The sequence below is a fragment of the Helianthus annuus genome, chromosome 5 (assembly GCF_002127325.2).
Source record: "Helianthus annuus cultivar XRQ/B chromosome 5, HanXRQr2.0-SUNRISE, whole genome shotgun sequence".
Taxonomy (NCBI): domain Eukaryota; kingdom Viridiplantae; phylum Streptophyta; class Magnoliopsida; order Asterales; family Asteraceae; genus Helianthus; species Helianthus annuus.
The window spans coordinates 93,964,937-93,989,522 of record NC_035437.2 but is presented as its reverse complement, the minus strand read 5'-3'; the positions used below and the strand labels follow the sequence as shown (position 1 = coordinate 93,989,522).

The 24,586-nt window shown below is 41.3% G+C and overlaps 1 non-coding gene and 1 pseudogene across 1 annotated transcript; both read right to left on the bottom strand.

Moving 5' to 3' along the window:
* LOC118492124 overlaps window positions 1-18,032 on the bottom strand; it is a 36,285-nt pseudogene extending 18,253 nt beyond the window's left edge.
* Window positions 18,033-22,185: 4,153 nt separating this feature from the next.
* On the bottom strand, window positions 22,186-22,292 carry LOC118492728. Its single transcript, XR_004894730.1, has one exon. It is a non-coding gene; the product is annotated as a small nucleolar RNA R71 (small nucleolar RNA).
* Between the last annotated feature and the right edge of the window lie 2,294 nt (window positions 22,293-24,586).

The following is a 24,586-nucleotide window of genomic DNA, read 5'->3' as shown; positions in this document are numbered from 1 at the left end:
TATTTCGCATCAAGGATTTTGATAGGCATATTTAGTAGTTGGCAAAATTTCTGGTCTACAAAGGATTTATCAGCGCCAGAATCGAATAGTACTCTTGCAAATATATTATTTACGAGAAAAGTACCTGTAAGCACGTTTTCGTTCTGGACTGCTTCCTTTGCATCCATGCGAAAAACTCTCGCATTTGACTTCTTTGTCTCTTCCGCCTTCTTGGCATACTTAGGGCAGTTACTCTTGATATGCCCCTTTTCGTTGCAACCATAGCAGGTTGCATCCTTTATCTTTTTGCACTCCACAGTCTTATGATCCTTGGACTTGCATAGCCCACAGGAAGGAGTCTTTGATTGCGACTGTGAGTTTGATGCAAATCTGCATTTCCCAGAGTGGGGTTTCTTGCAGATCTTGCAGTTGGGCCTTTCACCGGTTTGCCCATCCTTCTTTGCCTCCGACCCCTTTTTGCCATCACCGTTTCCACGGTGCTTTTTCCCTGACCTTCGTGAGGTGTCATCCTCACGTTTTCTTTTCTCAGCCTCCTTGTTCCTTAGTGTCCTCAGACGGACAGCATCTAAAGTTAGAGACAAGGAGAGGTCAGTAACTGACCTGAAGGTCGTCGGCCGAGAGGCCTTTACACTCGCCTTTATTGCGGGCTCTAAGCCCCCAATAAAACGGGCGATTCTTCGAGGTTCTGGTGTCACAAGGTATGGGACCAGGCGAGACATCGTATTGAAGCTCGTCAAATATGCCTGGCAGTCCAGGTTCGTCATTACCAGTGACACAAAGTCAGCCTCGATCTTCTCAACCTCATGCTGAGGGCAGTAGTTTTCCTTAATGAGAGCAATAAATTCCTCCCATGTCATCTTGTACAAAGCAGACTTACCAGATGCCTGCACCAACGCCCTCCACCATGCCAGGGCCTCGCCCTTAAAAGACTGGGACACATACTTCACCACATCCCTCGCTGCACACCCGCTGATGTCCAAAATAGTGTCCATCTCATCTAACCAGGTGATACAATCAACAGCACCTTTCTCCCCTGTAAATTCCCGGGGCTTACAAGATACAAAGTATTTGTAAGTGCAACCCTTAGCATTAGATGCATCAGTATATTCTCTATCGCGATGAACGTTGTTCTCAGTGGACGAGTGCTTGTCGTCATCTTTCTTGGGTTGAGAGGGTGGTTTGGAATGTGTCTTTGGTTTAGAGGGTGGTTTTGACACGGTTCTGCCTTGGGACTCAGTATATTGACGATCAAGAGCTGCCTGAACAGCATTGTCAATCAGAGCCTTCAGTTGTGCGCCTGTCAAATGCACTGGCGTATTATCGTAGTCATCTTCATTAGTATGGCTATTCTCTCCGTTGGGATCCGCCATTGTAACTTGAATCTGTTACAGAAGATAACAAAATTTTATTCAGGAGATTATTATATAATTGTCTTTTATGACAATTTGTCAACCATGGTACAGAGACCATATTTGGTTAACTTATTATTTCATTACATATTAGGATTTGAGTATATCGTATTTCAACTATATAAATAGTATTGGCGGCATAAAGCCTAATCACGAGGATGTTTTATAATTTTAGCCGAGATTTCAGAGAATCAAAGGCATAGAGATTTGAACCGTAGTTCTTTTACCTCTTTCTGACAGGGAGTCATAGACCACCACTGCCTTTTGTCGTTATAAGACAATTATTACGGCCCATAGGCACTACATCTCTAATGGATGTTTTAATATGGTTGGCCCGTAGGAACTACATCTCTAATGGATGTTTTAATATGGTTGGCCCGTAGGCACTACATCTTTAATGGATGTTTTAATAAGGTTGGCCCGTAGGCACTACATCTCTAATGGATGTTTTAATAAGGTTGGCCCGTAGGCACTACATCTCTAATGGATGTTTTAATAAGGTTGGCCCGTAGGCACTACATCTCTAAGGGATGTTTTAATAATATTGGCCCGTAGGCACTATATCACTAAAGGATGTTTTAATAAGATTGGCCCGTAGGCACTACATCACTAATGGATGTTTTAATAATACTGGCCCGTAGGCACTACATCACTAACGGATGTTTTAATAATACTGGCCCGTAGGCACAACATCACTAATGGATGTTTTAATAATATCGATCACCTTCATTGGTGATTTAACCCATGATTTATAAATCATTAGTTGGGTTTTGAAATCCTTAAAGGATTATTCTATAAGAATGACGTGTGTGATTTTTAACGAATCACATCTGCCATGATTGTTAACATGCGTACAGAGGTTAACAGGAAATCAGAATCTTTTCAATTAGGTCGTACCATCTTGACTGGATCTTAAAAGACACCAAGCTAGGTTTCACCTTTTAAGATTCTTTATCTAGGCAGATCAATATAAAAGGAATGGTTTTGATTTGTTTTTTTTTTATATATTAAAACAAAACTCATAGCATACACTCCATAATCTCAAATACAATTACATATTGCCCTAAACGGGTCTTTCAAATAGTACATACCTCCATAGAGGTTTAAAATAAGTGACAAGTCCACGCAGGGACTAATACAAGGTAGGTGTCCATGTAAGGACTAAAAGATAAGTCCACGTAGGGACTGAAATACGATAAGTGTCCACGCAGGGACTTATTTCAAAATAGAAATTACATTAGTACAACTATTAAGGGCTAGTGGTCACGTTTCTTCTTTTTGCCCTTTAGTAGGTTCGCCAAGCCTTTGAGAAATCCTCGGTGGCTTTTCTTTTCTTCCTCGAACTCTCTCTCCACACGATCTAGTCGATGGAGTATTTCTTCCTGTTCAGGAGGAGAGAAACGTAGTTGTGGTGCTTGATGCGGAACTGGAGGTCTGGGAGGTATTGGATACCCATGAGCTGAGTAGTCCGGTGGTCCCATGTTTCCATGTGCTCCGTCAGGGTAGCGCGCATTATATCTTGCCGACACCACATACGGGTCGCGCTCATAGCCGTAGTTGTATTGTGCTTGTGACGGTTCGAACGGGTTGTAAGCCGTTGGACCCGTGTAAGCAGGTATGGGTTGGTCATACCCAAATGGTGGCGAATTTTGTGCAGCTGGTGCGGAGTTCGCCTCCTGTATAGGACTTGAAGGTCCTTCTTCTTGTAGTGGCGGATAGTGGCTACTACTAGAATGTCGAGGAGTGCTGAAGTGGATACCCCCTCCTCCTCGTGTAGACATACGAGCATTTGTCCTCCTACGCCTTGGAAGAATATAATGCTCAATCAAGCGGTATTAATATACCGTAACCCAAGCCCATATAGGGGAAATAAGTTAAAGTATTTACCTTTGCAAGTGTATTTCCTTAATTTGGATTAAATCACCGATAGCTTTTACTGGGGCTCCTAATCTGGAACGAAGGTTTTAATTAACCTCTTAGAATCCTAACGAGTCGTTATAATGGCCGTAGCCTAGACCGGTTGGTTCCGATATGTATAGATATGGTTTAATCGCGCGAAAAGGCGAAAACCGAGATTGGAGTGTGATTCTGACCCAACAAATTCAGAGACTTGTTTTATATGGGTTTATGGTTCACACTCTGGAATTTGGGGTTCAAATAGTATTATTTGGCCCGTATCGGCTAATTTATGAAAACTAGTTTCATAAGCCGGACCGTGCGCGCAATAGGCGAAACGGTTAACCATGAGAGTCATACGCTTATTTCCTAAGTCAATATGCCTTAAAGAGGTTGTGGTATCAGTAGGATACCTTCCGTGATGCCCGTAACGAGTTTAAGTTAATATTATGCCCCGTAGGGACTTTTCGGTCATTTTAAAGACTTTTAAAAGGGCTTTTCGAGTTCTACAGGAAATCTGAGTTTCCCGAACAGTTTATAAAGTCTAAAATACTTTATTTATTATTTAAAATCAGTAGCAACTGGAATCGGGTCAAAAGACCTTGTAGAACTCATGTTTTGGCCGAAAAGGGCATATTCGGTATTTACCGAACCGTAGCCATAACCGCATGTTATGAGCGAGGTAAAAATTATTAAAAATCTTTAAAATTCCCAAAATATTATTTTAATACAGTGGGTAAAAGTTTTTGGTGACGAAATCTTGGTTTAGATATGTGTTATGCTAATTGCGCCGTTAATTGCTAAAGTTTACTTTAAATGCGCCATTTAGCATAACTCTCATTCTAGACCTCGGATTGACGTGAAACTTTAAGGACATGCTTATAATTTATTAAGCAAGGTTCTGGTTCGTTCACGTATCCGAAATACTCGTTTTATTTTCAAAATGGCGTTACGGTCAACTTTTAGGCGATTAACGGAAATGCGTAAAAGACTCGGATAACTCATGAACCAATCGCAGAGGTTTATACCATCATGTAACCTGGTCCTAAGAGAGTCCTAAGGTATATCTATACCTCACTAAAACGGGTCAGAACTGAAGTCAATGCAAAAGTCAAACCTTTGCGACATTCGGCTCCGAACCGGTTCAATATAGCAAATGATCGATTCAAACGAGCGCAATCAAGTTTATATACTTAATATCATGTTTTATAAGTGTCAAAACAGGTTTCTTAGTATGTACATTACAGATTATGCATAAATCGCTAAAATAGCTTTCTGTTGACTTTTTAACCGCACGTTTGACTCGATATTTGACATAGTTAGAGTGGTGATCAGGGGGAACCCTTTTAGGGGTTTATTACCCTCATTGATACCAACTTATAACCACCTTTGATTCGTCCTAAGACAGAACCATCATGGATTTAATTTAAAGTCAAACCGTATTTACGACGGTTTGTTTTCTAGCTATTTACTAAGCATAAACTGAATTATAAATGATCTAGGCAACTTACAGAAGTTGAGAGCTGATTATAGAGCAGAGAAGAGGACTTGAGGGCTCTTGCAATGACCAGAGATGTGTGTTTTTGGTGTTGTGAATGTTATGTGCATAATGTGGCTATTTATAGCCAATGCCAAGCATCTATGATCATTACAAATACCTACAACAGTCCAGAGATGATGGGTAGGTGTCCCAGAGGGCTATGGGTCGAGTAGGGGACGCCCATGCCTCATTTATTGGAGATTGATCGTTCATAATGCCCAAAAGTCAAGAAAACACCAACTTTCTGCATCTGGGCACTTTACGCGACCCGTATGGGAGTTCCCATGCACTTTTACGCGGGTCGCCTGAGTTTAAGAAATCAGATGCGTAATTGAGGTGGCTCGCGGCCCGCCTCAACTTAAGCTTAAACTTCACGCGGGTCGCGAGAGGTTTGTTTTTCAGATTTTTAAAATCTTTTGTCATGATTACGAAATCCTGGTAATTAATAACGAAATCTTTCGTAATGATTTACCTGACCTTTCGGGTTTGAAGGGGTAATCTTGCGGTTTGGCCCTCGGTTATTTACCGATAGGGGCCTCGTGTTAATTACCCGCATTATTAAGTCCCCGGTTAGTTTATTAATTATTTGGAAAGCCTTAACTTTCACTGTTGACGCTTTTAACCCTTCTCATACGAATTCGAGTATAACTCTCTCGTTTTAAGACGGAACTTCGCGGAATTTATACAGTATATTCTGGTGAGCGTATAATACTGTTACGAAGCCTTGGGAACATTAAAGGGTCACTCAGAGGTATAATTAAACATGTTGCACAGTTAACCCCTGTAGCTCGTAATCTCTCACTTTCTTCCGCGTTTCGCTTCCGTACGATCTATGATTTATTCGTTTGAAGGTTCAAGCATTATTTAGGGTTACTATACAGTATATTTACCCTTGTTGACATTTATAACCCTCGAATTTATATACTTTCAAGGTTTGTCAAAATTAGTCCTTTATTTATTATCAATGCCACGTGTAAACAAATGACACGTGTTAACACATTATTGGACACAAAAATTCGAGGTGTTACATCCTCACCCCCTTAAAATAAATCTCGACCCGAGATTTACTCAAATAAATAGGGGTACTTTTCTTTCATTGTAGCTTCGACTTCCCACGTATATTCAGGACCTCTACGAGCATCCCATTTGACCTTTACAATCGGTACGTGCTTTCTGCGAAGCTTCTTCACCTGTCCATCTTCAATCGACAAAGGTTTTTCTATGAACTTTAAGCTCTCATCTATATGCACATCTGTGTGTGGAATCACCAACGATTCGTCGGCGAAGCACTTTTTGAGATTGCAGATGTGGAACACGTTGTGAATTCCATTGAGCTCTTCAGGCAAGTTCAACTTATAGGCGACTGACCCGACCCGTTCAATGACCTCAAAAGGTCCTATGTACCTCGGACTCAGTTTGCCTTTCTTGCCGAAACGCATCACCCCCTTCCAGGGTGACACCTTAAGTAATACCTTTTCACCCACTTCGAAGTGAAAATCCTTACGCTTTGGATCAGCGTAGCTCTTCTGCCTATCGCGGGCAGCCTTGAGACGTTCCCGGATCTGGACAATCTTGTCCGTTGTCTGGAAAACAATCTCTGGTCCTGATAATTGGACCTCTCCTACTTCCGCCCAACAAACAGGCGATCTACATTTCCTACCGTATAATGCCTCGAAAGGCGCAGCCTTTATGCTGGTGTGGTAGCTATTATTGTAGGAGAATTCGATTAGGGTAGATTCTTATCCCAGTTACCACCTAAATCGATCGCACATGCACGAAGCATGTCTTCAAGCGTTTGGATAGTACGCTCACTTTGACCGTCCGTCTGTGGATGGTAAGCCGTACTAAAGTTTAAACGCGTGCCCAAAGATTGCTGGAAACTCTTCCAGAAGTGTGATGTGTATCTAGTATCCCTGTCGGAGATAATAGACACAGGTATGCCGTGTAAGGCTACAATCTTATCAACATAAAGTTGGGCTAACATATCGGAGCTATACGTCTCCTTGATGGGTAGAAAATGAGCTGATTTAGTCAGCCTATCGACTATGACCCATATTGTATCGTTTCCTTTCCTGGTTTTGGGTAACTTGGTTATGAAGTCCATAGTTACGCATTCCCACTTCCACTCGGGAAGTTCAGGCTGTTGTAGCAAGCCAGACGGCTTTTGGTGCTCGGCTTTGACTTGAGCACAAGTCAAGCACTTTGCTACATGGGCGGCTACAGACTTTTTCAAGCCTATCCACCAATAATTTGCCTTTAAGTCTTGGTACATTTTGTCTACACCAGGATGGACTGAGTATTTGGAACTATGGGCTTCCTGGAGGATAACATCTCGTAGTCCTCCATAAATTGGAACCCATATACGTCCGTTCAATCTAAGGATTCCATCCTTGCTAAGAGTCAACTGCTCCTCAGTTACTCCTAACTTTTCATTAGGATAATTAACTTCCAACATAGCCTCTCGCTGTGCAGCTAATATCCTCTCAATCAAATTGTTCTTGACTTCAATGCTCTTGGCATTGATTCGAATAGGTTTTACCCTTTCTTTCCTGCTTAAGGCATCAGCGACCACATTCGCTTTGCCGGGATGGTACCTGATTTCGCATTCATAGTCATTCAAGGTTTCCATCCAACGGCGCTGCCTCATGTTCAACTCTTTCTGGTTGAACAGGTGCTGGAGGCTTTTGTGATCAGAGTAAATCACAAACTTAATACCATAAAGGTAGTGCCTCCACAATTTCAGTGCAAATACAACGGCACCCAACTCCAAATCATGGGTGGTGTAATTCTTTTCGTGCACCTTTAATTGCCTTGAAGCGTAGGCAATCACCTTGCCCTTCTGCATAAGCACACACCCCATGCCCGTGTGTGATGCATCGCAGTAAACTACGAATTCATCTGCACCTTCAGGTAGTGTCAACACAGGTGCGTTGCTCAGCTTTTGCTTCAGTATATCGAAGGACTCTTGCTGCTTTGGGCCCCAAATGAACTTTTCTTTCTTCTTGGTTAGGGAAGTCAAGGGCGCAGCAATCCTCGAAAAATTTTCAATAAACCTCCGGTAGTATCCTGCTAACCCCAGGAAACTACGGATTTCGGTAGGCGTCTTTGGCTCTTGCCAGTTCATGACCGCCTCTACCTTAGCGGGATCTAGTTGAATACCACGCTCACTCACAACGTGTCCTAAAAAGTGATCCTCTCGTAGCCAGAATTCACATTTCGAGAATTTGGCGTAGAGTTTCTCACGCTGTAGTAATTCGAGAATGCAACGGAGGTGCTTCTCGTGGTCAGCTTGGTTCTTGGAATATATAAGGATATCGTCGATGAAGACTATGACAAATTTGTCCAAATACGGCTTGCAGACGCGATTCATGAGATCCATGAACGCAGCCGGTGCATTTGTGAGCCCAAAAGGCATCACTAGGAACTCGTAATGACCATAGCGAGTCCTAAATGCTGTTTTATATACATCTTCATCTCTGACCCTTAGCTGATGATAACCCGACCTCAAGTCGATCTTTGAGAAGTAGCTTGCTCCTTGCAGCTGATCGAATAGATCATCGATCCTTGGTAAAGGATATTTATTCTTTATGGTAACTTTATTTAGCTCTCGGTAGTCGATGCACAACCGCATCAATCCGTCCTTCTTCTTTACAAATAGGACTGGTGCTCCCCAGGGAGATGAACTAGGTCTGATGAAACCTTTCGCCAGTAGTTCATCCAACTGGGTCCTCAGTTCTTTCATTTCCGTCGGAGCTAATCTGTAAGGTGCTCTTGCTATCGGAGCTGCTCCAGGAATGATGTCTATTCTGAACTCCACCTGTCTATCTGGTGGCAAACCAGGTAGTTCTTCAGGAAAAACCTCGGGGTATTCAGAAATGACAGGAAGATCCTCGATCTTCGGCTTCGGTTCTTCAATTATCACCTGAGCCATGTAAATTACGCAGCCTCGGTTCAAACACCTTGAAGCTTTCAGCATAGATACGTCTTCGGGCAATCCGTACTGCGTATCTCCTCGAATGGTAAGCGATTCACCACTCGGAGTCTTTAAAACTATCTGCCTTTTGCCGCAAATGATTTGGGCCTGATTATGGGATAACCAGTCCATGCCTAGCACAATGTCAAAACCCGCTAATTTGAAGGGAAGTAGAGATAAAGGAAAAGAATGGTTCCTAATGGACATTTCACATCCCTCTAGAATAGTAGAGACGGTTTCTATCGTGCCGTCTGCTAACTCTACTTCGTATTTCGCATCAAGGATTTTGATAGGCATATTTAGTAGTTGGCAAAATTTCTGGTCTACAAAGGATTTATCAGCGCCAGAATCGAATAGTACTCTTGCAAATATATTATTTACGAGAAAAGTACCTGTAAGCACGTTGTCGTTCTGGACTGCTTCCTTTGCATCCATGCGAAAAACTCTCGCATTTGACTTCTTTGTCTCTTCCGCCTTCTTGGCATACTTAGGGCAGTTACTCTTGATATGCCCCTTTTCGTTGCAACCATAGCAGGTTGCATCCTTGATCTTTTTGCACTCCACAGTCTTATGATCCTTGGACTTGCATAGCCCACAGGAAGGAGTCTTTGATTGCGACTGTGAGTTTGATGCAAATCTGCATTTCCCAGAGTGGGGTTTCTTGCAGATCTTGCAGTTGGGCCTTTCACCGGTTTGCCCATCCTTCTTTGCCTCCGACCCCTTTTTGCTATCACCGTTTCCACGGTGCTTTTTCCCTGACCTTCGTGAGGTGTCATCCTCACGTTTTCTTTTCTCAGCCTCCTTGTTCCTTAGTGTCCTCAGACGGACAGCATCTAAAGTTAGAGACAAGGAGAGGTCAGTAACTGACCTGAAGGTCGTCGGCCGAGAGGCCTTTACACTCGCCTTTATTGCGGGCTCTAAGCCCCCAATAAAACGGGCGATTCTTCGAGGTTCTGGTGTCACAAGGTATGGGACCAGGCGAGACATCGTATTGAAGCTCGTCAAATATGCCTGGCAGTCCAGGTTCGTCATTACCAGTGACACAAAGTCAGCCTCGATCTTCTCAACCTCATGCTGAGGGCAGTAGTTTTCCTTAATGAGAGCAATAAATTCCTCCCATGTCATCTTGTACAAAGCAGACTTACCAGATGCCTGCACCAACGCCCTCCACCATGCCAGGGCCTCGCCCTTAAAAGACTGGGACACATACTTCACCACATCCCTCGCTGCACACCCGCTGATGTCCACAATAGTGTCCATCTCATCTAACCAGGTGATACAATCAACAGCACCTTTCTCCCCTGTAAATTCCCGGGGCTTACAAGATACAAAGTATTTGTAAGTGCAACCCTTAGCATTGGATGCATCAGTATATTCTCTATCGCGATGAACGCTGTTCTCAGTGGACGAGTGCTTGTCGTCATCTTTCTTGGGTTGAGAGGGTGGTTTGGAATGTGTCTTTGGTTTAGAGGGTGGTTTTGACACGGTTCTGCCTTGGGACTCAGTATATTGACGATCAAGAGCTGCCTGAACAGCATTGTCAATCAGAGCCTTCAGTTGTGCGCCTGTCAAATGCACTGGCGTATTGTCGTAGTCATCTTCATTAGTATGGCTATTCTCTCCGTTGGGATCCGCCATTGTAACTTGAATCTGTTACAGAAGATAACAAAATTTTATTCAGGAGATTATTATATAATTGTCTTTTATGACAATTTGTCAACCATGGTACAGAGACCATATTTGGTTAACTTATTATTTCATTACATATTAGGATTTGAGTATATCCTATTTCAACTATATAAATAGTATTGGCGGCATAAAGCCTAATCACGAGGATGTTTTATAATTTTAGCCGAGATTTCAGAGAATCAAAGGCATAGAGATTTGAACCGTAGTTCTTTTACCTCTTTCTGACAGGGAGTCATAGACCACCACTGCCTTTTGTCGTTATAAGACAATTATTACGGCCCATAGGCACTACATCTCTAATGGATGTTTTAATATGGTTGGCCCGTAGGAACTACATCTCTAATGGATGTTTTAATATGGTTGGCCCGTAGGCACTACATCTTTAATGGATGTGTTTAATAAGGTTGGCCCGTAGGCACTACATCTCTAATGGATGTTTTAATAAGGTTGGCCCGTAGGCACTACATCTCTAATGGATGTTTTAATAAGGTTGGCCCGTAGGCACTACATCTCTAAGGGATGTTTTAATAATATTGGCCCGTAGGCACTACATCACTAAAGGATGTTTTAATAAGATTGGCCCGTAGGCACTACATCACTAATGGATGTTTTAATAATACTGGCCCGTAGGCACTACATCACTAACGGATGTTTTAATAATACTGGCCCGTAGGCACAACATCACTAATGGATGTTTTAATAATATCGATCACCTTCATTGGTGATTTAACCCATGATTTATAAATCATTAGTTGGGTTTTGAAATCCTTAAAGGATTATTGTATAAGAATGACGTGTGTGATTTTTAACGAATCACATCTGCCATGATTGTTAACATGCGTACAGAGGTTAACAGGAAATCAGAATCTTTTCAATTAGGTCGTACCATCTTGACTGGATCTTAAAAGACACCAAGCTAGGTTTCACCTTTTAAGATTCTTTATCTAGGCAGATCAATATAAAAGGAATGGTTTTGATTTGTTTTTTTTTATATATTAAAACAAAACTCATAGCATACACTCCATAATCTCAAATACAATTACATATTGCCCTAAACGGGTCTTTCAAATAGTACAGACCTCCATAGAGGTTTAAAATAAGTGACAAGTCCACGCAGGGACTAATACAAGGTAGGTGTCCATGTAAGGACTAAAAGATAAGTCCACGTAGGGACTGAAATACGATAAGTGTCCACGCAGGGACTTATTTCAAAATAGAAATTACATTAGTACAACTATTAAGGGCTAGTGGTCACGTTTCTTCTTTTTGCCCTTTAGTAGGTTCGCCAAGCCTTTGAGAAATCCTCGGTGGCTTTTCTTTTCTTCCTCGAACTCTCTCTCCACACGATCTAGTCGATGGAGTATTTCTTCCTGTTCAGGAGGAGAGAAACGTGGTTGTGGCGCTTGATGCGGAACTGGAGGTCTGGGAGGTATTGGATACCCATGAGCTGAGTAGTCCGGTGGTCCCATGTTTCCATGTGCTCCGTCAGGGTAGCGCGCATTATATCTTGCCGACACCACATACGGGTCGCGCTCATAGCCGTAGTTGTATTGTGCTTGTGACGGTTCGAACGGGTTGTAAGCCGTTGGACCCGTGTAAGCAGGTATGGGTTGGTCATACCCAAATGGTGGCGAATTTTGTGCAGCTGGTGCGGAGTTCGCCTCCTGTATAGGACTTGAAGGTCCTTCTTCTTGTAGTGGCGGATAGTGGCTACTACTAGAATGTCGAGGAGTGCTGAAGTGGATACCCCCTCCTCCTCGTGTAGACATACGAGCATTTGTCCTCCTACGCCTTGGCGGATCAGGCATTACTGGTTGCGCCGGTGGCGGAGGTGGTGGCGTAACTGCCTCAAAGCGTGAATCCTCAGAGGGATCCTGTGGATGTCGCGGTTGTTGAGATGTCTGTTGAGGTGGCGTGTAGTACCACTCATGTCGGTCAAACAACGCTTGGAAACTGTCTGGTCCTTGATAGGGTGTGCCATGGAAGGATGACCCATCAGAGACTTCTATCGGATGCGTGGGCGTACCACGCGCAGGTTCAGTTGGATCAGTATCTTCATCCATATGGTCCTCGGAGAAGTGATCTTGTGGCCCTAATGGAACAAAACCTGATGGTTCCTGTATGTAGTCAGCTGGATTAAACTGATCTATGTAGTAGGGAGTAGGGTCGTCGTAATTTCGGTGCGATACCGAACGTTGTAGAGGTATGAAGGAAGGTTGTGGGTTGTTGGGATCATTTTCTGAGTTTGGCCCAAAGGAGTGCCGGTAGGATGGCGTCGAGCTGTGCGAGGTGGAATGCCTCGCGGGTTCGTAAAGATCTCGTCGTCGTTGTGGCTCTTCGCTCCGTGTCATCGAAGGATGTCTTGTCCCAGATGGTCCAGCTTCGTTATCGTGATGTGTCACAACTTCTCCTCTGCCTCTTCTCCCCCTTCCTCTTCCTCGGAATATAACAGGTGGCATTTTCCTGCTCCAAAACTTATTAAAATCGAATTGAAAATAAAGACAAAAAGGAGTATCAATCCGAATTTGTCCTAAGTTCTTGTCTAGACTCAAGTATGTGCAATTGTGTCATTGAGATTAAACACATTAGGATAGTGTTTAATTCGCTCAATGTTGGCTCTGATACCAACCTGTCACACCCCGATTTCCACGTGTCTCACCGGTGGGCCCGGTGGGGGATTACCGTGACGATGTTGGCAACAATATAGTCAAACCACACAATTATATAATGCACAGCGGAAGCTTAAGATAAATATATAAACTTCAACCTCTGGTTGTAATATCAAATGTATTACAGAAGTTGAATATATCCACAGCGGATCAAAATAAATAAATATTGTTCATTCAGATACGGCATCGAGTTTGCGAGACTATTCGTGATGCTTAGGCAGCTAATACCAGCCAATTTCGTCTAGTACCTGCACTTAATCTTTTTGGGGAAAATACGTCAGTTTACACTGGTAAATACATTCAACTGACACATTTGAAAATGTTTATTAAAATTGATTTGAATGCACAAGGCACAAACTCTTTTATAACTTGGGAAAATTATAATAAAATCTTGTGAAGGTTTTACATGTTCTTTTATGCGTTCAGTAGCCCGGGTCATGCCGGGTTAAAGATTTATAGACACACCACATTGCGTAAAACCGTAGTATAAAAACCAACGGCTACGTCTTTTAATTTAATGTCGACACTATATACCGGGTGTACGCCTACACCGGGATGTCGATGGTCGTGGCCATTTCGTAAAATGATGCCAAGGATATCCGGGACAACGGTCATTAAACCCCCCAAAGGCTTGTAAGAAACAAAACTGTTTAAATGAGCCGATCATATTATTTAATTAACCACCTAAGCGATGGAAGAATATAATGCTCAATCAAGCGGTATTAATATACCGTAACCCAAGCCCATATAGGGGAAATAAGTTAAAGTATTTACCTTTGCAAGTGTATTTCCTTAATTTGGATTAAATCACCGATAGCTTTTACTGGGGCTCCTAATCTGGAACGAAGGTTTTAATTAACCTCTTAGAATCCTAACGAGTCGTTATAATGGCCGTAGCCTAGACCGGTTGGTTCCGATATGTATAGATATGGTTTAATCGCGCGAAAAGGCGAAAACCGAGATTGGAGTGGGATTCTGACCCAACAAGTTCAGAGACTTGTTTTATATGGGTTTATGGTTCACACTCTGGAATTTGGGGTTCAAATAGTATTATTTGGCCCGTATCGGCTAATTTATGAAAACTAGTTTCATAAGCCGGACCGTGCGCGCAATAGGCGAAACGGTTAACCATGAGAGTCATACGCTTATTTCCTAAGTCAATATGCCTTAAAGAGGTTGTGGTATCAGTAGGATACCTTCCGTGATGCCCGTAACGAGTTTAAGTTAATATTATGCCCCGTAGGGACTTTTCGATCATTTTAAAGACTTTTAAAAGGGCTTTTCGAGTTCTACAGGAAATCTGAGTTTCCCGAACAGTTTATAAAGTCTAAAATACTTTATTTATTATTTAAAATCAGTAGCAACTGGAATCGGGTCAAAAGACCTTGTAGAACTCATGTTTTGGCCGAAAAGGGCATATTCGGTATTTACCGAACCGTAGCCATAACCGCAGGTTATGAGCGAGGTAAAAATTATTAAAAATCTTTAAAATTCCCAAAATATTATTTTAATACAGTGGGTAAAAGTTTTTGGTGACGAAATCTTGGTTTAGATATTTGTTATGCTAATTGCGCCGTTAATTACTAAAGTTTACTTTAAATGCGCCATTTAGCATAACTCTCATTCTAGACCTCGGATTGACGTGAAACTTTAAGGACATGCTTATAATTTATTAAGCAAGGTTCTGGTCCGTTCACGTATCCGAAATACTCGTTTTATTTTCAAAATGGCGTTACGGTCAACTTTTAGGCGATTAACGGAAATGCGTAAAAGACTCGGATAACTCATGAACCGATCACAGAGGTTTATACCATCATGTAACCTGGTCCTAAGAGAGTCCTAAGGTATATCTATACCTCACTAAAACGGGTCAGAACTGAAGTCAATGCAAAAGTCAAACCTTTGCGACATTCGGCTCCGAACCGGTTCAATATAGCAAATGATCGATTCAAACGAGCGCAATCAAGTTTATATACTTAATATCATGTTTTATAAGTGTCAAAACAGGTTTCTTAGTATGTACATTACAGATTATGCATAAATCGCTAAAATAGCTTTCTGTTGACTTTTTAACCACACGTTTGACTCGATATTTGACATAGTTAGAGTGGTGATCAGGGGGAACCCTTTTAGGGGTTTATTACCCTCATTGATACCAACTTATAACCACCTTTGATTCGTCATAAGACAGAACCATCATGGATTTAATTTAAAGTCAAACCGTATTTACGACGGTTTGTTTTCTAGCTATTTACTAAGCATAAACTGAATTATAAATGATCTAGGCAACTTACAGAAGTTGAGAGCTGATTATAGAGCATAGAAGAGGACTTGAGGGCTCTTGCAATGACCAGAGATGTGTGTTTTTGGTGTTGTGAATGTTATGTGCATAATGTGGCTATTTATAGCCAATGCCAAGCATCTATGATCATTACAAATACCTACAACAGTCCAGAGATGATGGGTAGGTGTCCCAGAGGGCTATGGGTCGAGTAGGGGACGCCCATGCCTCATTTATTGGAGATTGATCGTTCATAATGCCCAAAAGTCAAGAAAACACCAACTTTCTGCATCTGGGCACTTTACGCGACCCGCATGGGAGTTCCGATGCACTTTTACGCGGGTCGCCTGAGTTTAAGAAATCAGATGCGTAATTGAGGTGGCTCGCGGCCCGCCTCAACTTAAGCTTAAACTTCACGCGAGTCGCGAGAGGTTTGTTTTTCAGATTTTTAAAATCTTTTGTCATGATTACGAAATCCTGGTAATTAATAACGAAATCTTTCGTAATGATTTACCTGACCTTTCGGGTTTGAAGGGGTAATCATGCGGTTTGGCCCTCGGTTATTTACCGATAGGGGCCTCGTGTTAATTACCCGCATTATTAAGTCCCCGGTTAGTTTATTAATTATTTGGAAAGCCTTAACTTTCACTGTTGACGCTTTTAACCCTTCTCATACGAATTCGAGTATAACTCTCTCGTTTTAAGACGGAACTTCGCGGAATTTATACAGTATATTCTGGTGAGCGTATAATACTGTTACGAAGCCTTGGGAACGTTAAAGGGTCACTCAGAGGTATAATTAAACATGTTGCACAGTTAACCCTTGTAGCTCGTAATCTCTCACTTTCTTCCGCGTTTCGCTTCCGTACGATCTATGATTTATTCGTTTGAAGGTTCAAGCATTATTTAGGGTTACTATACAGTATATTTACCCTTGTTGACATTTATAACCCTCGAATTTATATACTTTCAAGGTTTGTCAAAATTAGTCCTTTATTTATTATCAACGCCACGTGTAAACAAATGACACGTGTTAACACATTATTGGACACAAAAATTCGAGGTGTTACACCACCGGCCCACCTCCTCTATTATTCCCTCTCTTTCTCTGAGTCACTTATCTGTTAAATAGTTTATTTCTCATACTGTCAAAGCAGAGTAAATAATATTATGAATCATGTAAAACTATGCCTCATCAGTGAGACTTTTTTCAAACTCAATCCAAGTTGCATTCATTGATTACCTAATAGTTTAATTAATATGTAAATGACCGATTTCAAATACACATCCTTCTCCGACTTCTAAGCCTCCTTTTTCCGACACCGATTAACCTTCGATATTACTGATCCGAGCAACCTTGTACATCGGCGGAGGTCAACTACTCCATTTGATTTGTTAGCAGTCATATTCTACTTGTAGGAGCCCTAATCGCTGCCTTCCGACAAAAACCCCAAATTTGTTGCAACAACACTTAGTACCCAAGACCTTAATCGATGCCTACAAACTTATTCATGTCAAATTAATAACACATACCTGTCGGCGTTGTGAATCGTCTGACCACCCCCTTGTCAGCCATAACAGATTACCGCCCCTCCGGTAATCTCGTAAATTGTTAGTGATGGACATGATCGAACCCCCACTGCCACTGTACTTGGTCATCTACGACAGTTGTGAAGTTTTGAAAGAAACTATTGAGAAGGTTGTAGAAAAAAGAAAGCATTGAGAATTTTAGCAAACAAAGAAGCATTGAGAAGGTCCCAGAAGTTTTGAAAGAGTAGCACAAAGAAATTTTTGTCTCTTGTGCACCGACCATTCTTTTTAATGGTTTATAAATATTAAACACCAAATTCAAGGGCATTGTGGACATATAACAATAAAATTATTAAAGAACTTTCAGAACTGACCTCTTTCACATTCTCTGCAACTTCAAGCATGGTGAATTCATCTAAGTGAAGAAGAAACCATATAATTAGTCATCCAGTACACTACTAAAAACCGTATTGTTGACCTGGATTTCCAAGTTTGATCGTGCACGTATTGTTTCCTTCCATAAGCCTCCATCGACCTAATGAACAAGGGACACACGCACTAACCAAATAAACTAACGGTCACCAAATTACACAATATTAAACAATTTTAGCTTTACGTGTCAGAGCCATCACAAAAGCTTCGAGTCTTACTTCCAAGTGATTGAACAATTAGAGGTTCATTGGTGCACGAGATCCATCATAAGTAACCAATGGAGTAATAACTATAAATAGAGTATATTTTAATATTTATTTATTTCATTGATTACAAAACAAGCAGTGTTGTATACAAGATAGCTTGAGCATTGTTGACCACACAATCGGTGTTCATTCTAGGTCCATATGTATTGAAGATCCTAGCAATCTGAATTTTTGTTAAAAAAAACTCATTAGGTAAATAACAATTTCAAACATTGAAGATTTTTTTTTTTTTTTTTTTGCATAAATGGGGGGTTTGAACAAGAAAAGAGTGCCTTTAGGTGGGTTTGAAAAACCTTTTCAATAAGCAAACTTCTATCAACATTTTGAAAAAGTTCTGCCAACAACATTCTGAAATGGTGCTGCCAACTTCAAGTTTGCTGTTTCAATTAGATAACTTATGGAAGTTTGTTGTTTGAATTAAATAACTTATGGAAGTTTTCTGTTTGAATTAGATAACTTATAGAAGTTTGTTGTTTGAATTAGATAACTTAAAAAAGGTCGTTGTTTCATATAGAGAACTTAAACAAGTCTGCTGTTTCATATAAATAACTTAATTAAGTTTGTTGTTTCAAATAAATAATTTAATTAAGTTTGTTGTTTGAAAGAAATAACTTTGCTATCTCAACTATGTTCCCGGATGTTGTTCTACCAGAAATATAACATTGAAATATTACAAGATTCATTATAGAAGTGCATCTTAACCAGGTATTTAATCCTGCAATTGATGTGTTAATGCTATGTTCGAGAAAAAACCTGTTCCGGGTTCGAGTTTTCAGATATCACAATTAAAGCAATATAGTCTCCAAGATTATTCGGGACTTGTTTCAACAAGATGTTTTTCTCAGTTTTAAAGTTGGTATACCTATTGAGAAGACCGTCTGTGGAGGAGAACGATCGTTCTCTGCCACCACCTTCTCGCGTATGGTTACAATAATAATGACTCAACTGCTGCTATTGAGTCTTCGCATAATGTTTTTCTCAGTTTTAAAGTTAGTGTATCTATTGGTGACGGTACGTGGAGGAGAACGATCATTCTCTGCCCCGTTTTCCGTATGTGGTGAGGATCACAACAAAGTTTTTGCCCCAAGTTTACAGCATGTAACTTGAAGGTGAAAACGTGTTGATTAGATCCTATAGTAATGTTGTGTAATATTGCTTGATGATACTGTATGTTGTTTAGCCTTCACGTGGTCTCTGCCCCGTTATATTATTATTAATTTTTTTGTGTAACAATTCACTATTAAAGTTGAAAAACAGTATACTTTTGATGTATACCTTATGTAGATCCTATAGTAATGTTTTTTTAGTTTTATATTCTTGTTCAAACGAATTTAATCTGCATTTATATATGTACATTTGATATGACTAGTTTGTATTCTTTTATATGAAACAACAAACTTGTTTAAGTTATTTATATGAAACAGCAAACTTAATTAAGTTATTTATATGAAATAGTAAACTTGTTTAAGTTATTTACATGAAACAACGATCTTGTTTAAGTTCTCTATATGAAACAGCGACCTTTTTTTAAGTTACCTAATTCAAACAACAAACTTCCATAAGTTATTTAATTCAAACAACAAACTTTCATAAGTTATCTAATTCAAACAGCAAACTTCCATAAGTTATTTAACTAAAACAGCGAACTTGAAGTTGGCAGCGCTTTTTCAGAATGTTGGCAGAACTTTTTCAGAATGTTGGTAGAAGTTTGCTGTTTCAAACAGCGAACTACCTAGAATTGAAAAGGTTTTTCAAGCCCACCTAAAGGCACTCTTTCCTTATTCAAACCCCTATTTGTGCAAAAAAATCAACATTGAATGTATCATATTTTTGTCTATAACAATTAAGACACGATTCACCTATTCTTTGGTACCTGTGATAGTCAAACACTCAAACATCAATGTCTCAGCTACTTGATTTCCTTCATCATAACAACTGATGTGTGTAAAATGCAACATATAAAACACATCAATTAAGGCATAAAACTAACCCTTTTTTAGTACTAATGTTGGAAAAAGAGTGTTTTTGTCTTCCTTTTGTATTTTCAGGATGAAATGAGCTCAAAATCACAAAAGAAGCAAAAAGACCACTAATTCTACCATAAATACAAGAAAGGGAACAAAAGTAGACTGCCCGGACCCTCAACGGCACCTCCCAAAGCAAAAAGGAAGAAATAGAGTCTGAACACGCCCCGTGTCCAGCGAACACGGGGGCGTGCCCAGGAAGCAGCAGAAAAGACAAACCAGTAGAAGTTTCCATTGCCCACCACGGGGCCGTGTCCAGCGAGCACGGGGGCGTGGTAAAGTACAGCAGGCGCATTAATTGTAATTCGCAATTACAATTAATAAGGAGAGAGAGTGTCAGGCGGGCACGGGGCCGTGTCCAGCCTTCTGTTCAGCCTATAAATAGAGGAGCTTGGCTTCATTCTCTCTCATCCCTTGGCACACCACCTCTCTCACACCTCATCCACCACCCACCACCACCATAACACCATCATCCACCACCATCATCCATTGTCCATCGTAGAGTGTGTGAGTCGTCTCGGGATCCAAGATTGATCGTAAGAGTTATTGACAATCAAGGCCATGTTTGCCTAAGTCTCTTACATCACTTGGTGAAGACAAGTGTTTAGTATAATACTTTTTATTTTTAATCTTTTGCACTTTTTATTTGGTTTTGTATTAATGACTTTAATAACTAGTTACTTATGTTGAAGGTGATCTTTCCTTATCGTTTGTCCGTGGTGTCTTGGCGTTATTTTACTGTCTATATAAAATAAAAGATTTTCACCATTCATATCTCCACGGTCTATATGGAGGTATGTTGGCTACCTGGTCGGGGGTTAAGGGAACGGTTTGGTAAAGGTCTTGCCCTTGTTCAGCGTTTAGAGGTCCTGCTTGGGACCTGGGTCAAATTTAGTAGGATCTCCTTCAATGCCCATAGGTATTGGATGGCGGGGATCCAAACTCTTTGACCCCCTCATAAGTTAACTACTATTAATACTATAACCCGGCTATTTAGGACTGTATCCCTGCTGACTCAGACTACTTAGCCGAGGGTAACGTCACCGCCAGAAGCGGGGCCTACCATAATTTGCATTAATAACTTAATTCATTATCTTTCAGTAATCCGACCCTTTAGGATTGTATCCTTGCTGACTCAAACTACTGGGTTGAGGGTAACGTCGCCTTCAAAAGAGGGGCCTACTACAATAACTAAGATAATCTCTTAAACAAGTGCAAAAGTGCAAAAATAATCAAAGGTTATACTAATACACGTGTCGGATCCAAGTGATTCATCTTGTCTATCTGTTTTTATTTTATTTTATTTTCAGCATTTAGTTAGTTTTTATTTTTCTTAGTTTAAAACAATTTTCTAACCTTTTTGATTTGATTAGACGTTGAGGATAAACCGGTATTAAAAGCTCTTGTGTCCTTGGACGACCTCGGTATCTTACCAACACTATACTACGTCCACGATGGGTGCACTTGCCCATATGTGTGTTTAGTGTTAGTGAATATCGTGTTTTATAAATTTAAAACTTGGCTAAAAGTGTAAAAAGGGCTTAAATATACATCAAAATAATATTACACCTAACGCACATCAAGTTTTTGGCGCCGTTGCCGGGGACACAAGGATTTTAAGAAAGTTAGGAATCAACGGCCTAATCATATTTTTATTTTTCTTTAATTTTTTTAGGATTTTTTCTTAGATTTTTAGCTTCTGCAGAGCTCTGCACGGGGCCGTGCCTGGTCGGACACGGGCCGTGCTCAGCAAAGTTACTGGCAGTTTTTGTTTTTCAAGTTACAGAAGGGTGACCACGGGGCCGTGCCGGTGCAACACGGGGCCGTGTCCAACTTCCAGTAACTGGGATCTGGAAAACAATCACTGTATTTCCGACCACGGGGCCGTGTTCGCTCAACACGGGGCCGTGGTGAACCTTCTGACCGACATTCTTTTTTGTTTTTATTGCAGGACTTGGAACCCGACACCATCCTCACGTAGTGTATGAGCTCCAGTTCCAATAAAGACATAAAAGAACCGCTAGAAGAACCCGAACGCTTTCTCAGAAAAAGGTTAAAAGCCAAAAACCAAGAGAAGGTTTCGGGTGATCCACCCCCAATGGCGGACCAACGTACCCTTATGGATTATCTACGGCCCACCGTAGGTAATCTAGGCGCCGCTATCAATGCTCCGAATGTCGAAGCCAATAACTTCGAACTTCGACCGCATTTGATACAAATGCTCCAAAACTCCGCAACCTTCCATGGGCTTGCGGACGAGGATCCTCATCTACATATAACTAATTTCTTAGAAATATGTGATACCTTTCGGATCAATGGAGCATCAAACGACGCCATACGCCTCCGTATGTTTCCGTTCTCACTAAAAGACCGAGCGAAAGCTTGGCTCAACACCCTCCCAGCTGGATCGGTAAACACCTGGGATGAACTAGCCCAAAAGTTTCTATATAAGTATTTCCCTCCTTCTAAAACTGCTAAATTAATGGCTGAAATTAACACATACTCACAAGAGGACGGGGAATCCTTATATGAAACATGGGAAAGGTTCAAGGAGCTATTACGCAAGTGTCCCCATCATGGCCTCGCAATATGGCAACAAGTATCCACTTTCTACAATGGATTGTTGCCACACACTAGGCAGACACTTGATTCTAGCTCCGGGGGACTTTTAGGTAATCGACGCCCACACGAAATATATAATCAAATTGAGGAAATTGCTCAAACCAATTTTCAATGGCACACTCCCCGGGGAAATAAGTCTATCGCCCCGGGCGCCCATAAGGTCGACGAAAGCACCTCTTTACAAGCCCAAATCGAGGCCCTTTCTTCAAAAAAAAAATTAGAAATGACAAAAACAGTCTCGGTTATGGCTTGTGAAGGGTGTGGTGGGTCACATGAAAATTGGAGTTGCATGAAAGAAACGGACGATCAACAAGAAATGGTAAACTACATTGATAATAGACCTAGGCCGTCGGGTCCTCCAACGGGAACTTACAACCAAGGATGGCGAAACCACCCAAACCTTGGTTGGAGGGAAACCAGCAATAGTAGTAACCAACAAACCCAACGAACAAACTTTCAGCAATCAAGAAACGAGTCACAAAATTTCACTCAACAACAAGGTGGACGAGAAAGGCTCGAAGATACTATATCTCGCCTCGTCTCCGACACTGATAAGAAAAACTCGGAAAGATTTCTACAATTAGAATCTAATTTTAGGAATCAACAAGCTAGCATTCAAAACATAGAAAAACAAATAAATCAACTAGCACAAAATTTTTCCGAGAGACCGCAAGGCGCATTACCTAGCAATACCGAAACAAACCCAAAGGCGCAAGTTCACCTCATCACACTACGAAACCGTACCGTAGGGCCTGCAGAAGTACCTCCACCAACGGAAGAAACAATGCCAACACATCTGCAGGAAAAGAACTCTCCCCCATCACCAGAACCTACCAAGGCTCCTCGAGTTCCATACCCCGGTAGGTTAATTCGTCAAAAAACCAATGAGCAATTCGCAAAATTCGAAAGTTTGTTAAAACAATTGCATGTCAATATTCCTTTTATCGAAGTCCTAACCCAAATGCCCAAATACTCTAAATTTATGAGGGACTTCCTTACACATAAAAAGAAAATTGAAAATTTGCAATTAGTTAATTTAGGCGAAGAATGCTATGCCCTCGTACTCAATAAACTACCCCAAAAGAAAATCGATCCCGGAAGTTTCACGATTCCATGTTCAATAGGGGAATCACCCGTTCGCAATGCCTTGGCCGACTTAGGGGCTAGCATTAACCTCATGCCCTCATCAATGTTCAAAAGGCTTGGCTTGGGAACCACGAGCCCTACAAAAATAAGCATACAACTCGCTGATCGATCAGTCAAGTTCCCACAAGGTGTCATCGAGAATGTCTTGGTAAGGGTAAGCAAATTTGTTTATCCCGTTGACTTTGTCATACTCGACATGGAGGAAGACACCGAGGTCCCCCTTATCCTAGGGAGACCCTTCCTTGCCACAGCACAAGCAGTGGTAGACATGAATGAAGGGACACTGACTTTGAGGTATGGGGACGATGAGGTGAAGTTCGGAGTTGGGAAGAAAATAGAGGACGACGACCCAGTCAATTACATGAAGGTTATTGATTCAAGCTTGGATGCCGCTCTCCGACGGTGTAACTTGGGAAGCAAGGCACTCCACTCAGAAGATATATAACCAGAAATCGGGTCTAGCCAAGGACCCTTATAAACGTGGCGCACCACGGAGGCATTCCGCGGATCTATCCTTAGTTTAGTTTAGTTTAATCTTTTAATTTTTGCAGAATAAAACACACTCATGGTGGTAATGGATGAAAAAGGGAACGAGAGAAAATGGAACCATGCACGAAGAACAGAGCAACCCGACAAAAATCTCCATCACAGAAGGCTCAACACGGGCCGTGCCCAACCAACACGGCCCCGTGCTGAGCCCCTGCAGAAAAATCACCCAGTTCAGGTAACTGGACACGGGCCGTGTTCAGCGGACACGCCCCCGTGTCCAGGCTTCTGTTTCAATTCTGAAAATTTTGTTACTGGCACTTGACCACGGGGCCGTGCCCGGTGAACACGGGGCCGTGTCCAGGATGCCAGTAACAAAAATCTTTGCTTTTTAACATACTTTTATGCATTCTAATCAACCAAAAATATTATTTTTGGACACATTGAGGACAATGTGTAATTTAAGTGTGGGGGGATGCTAAAACCTTGAAATTTTGCAAAATCCTAAACACAAGCCTTACATAAAACTCTATTGGAACCGCTAAACACCCCAAATTTTTTCAAAAACTTTTTCAATTTTTTTATTTACTTGTCTTAGTTTAAGTTGGGAATAACAAGTTCTA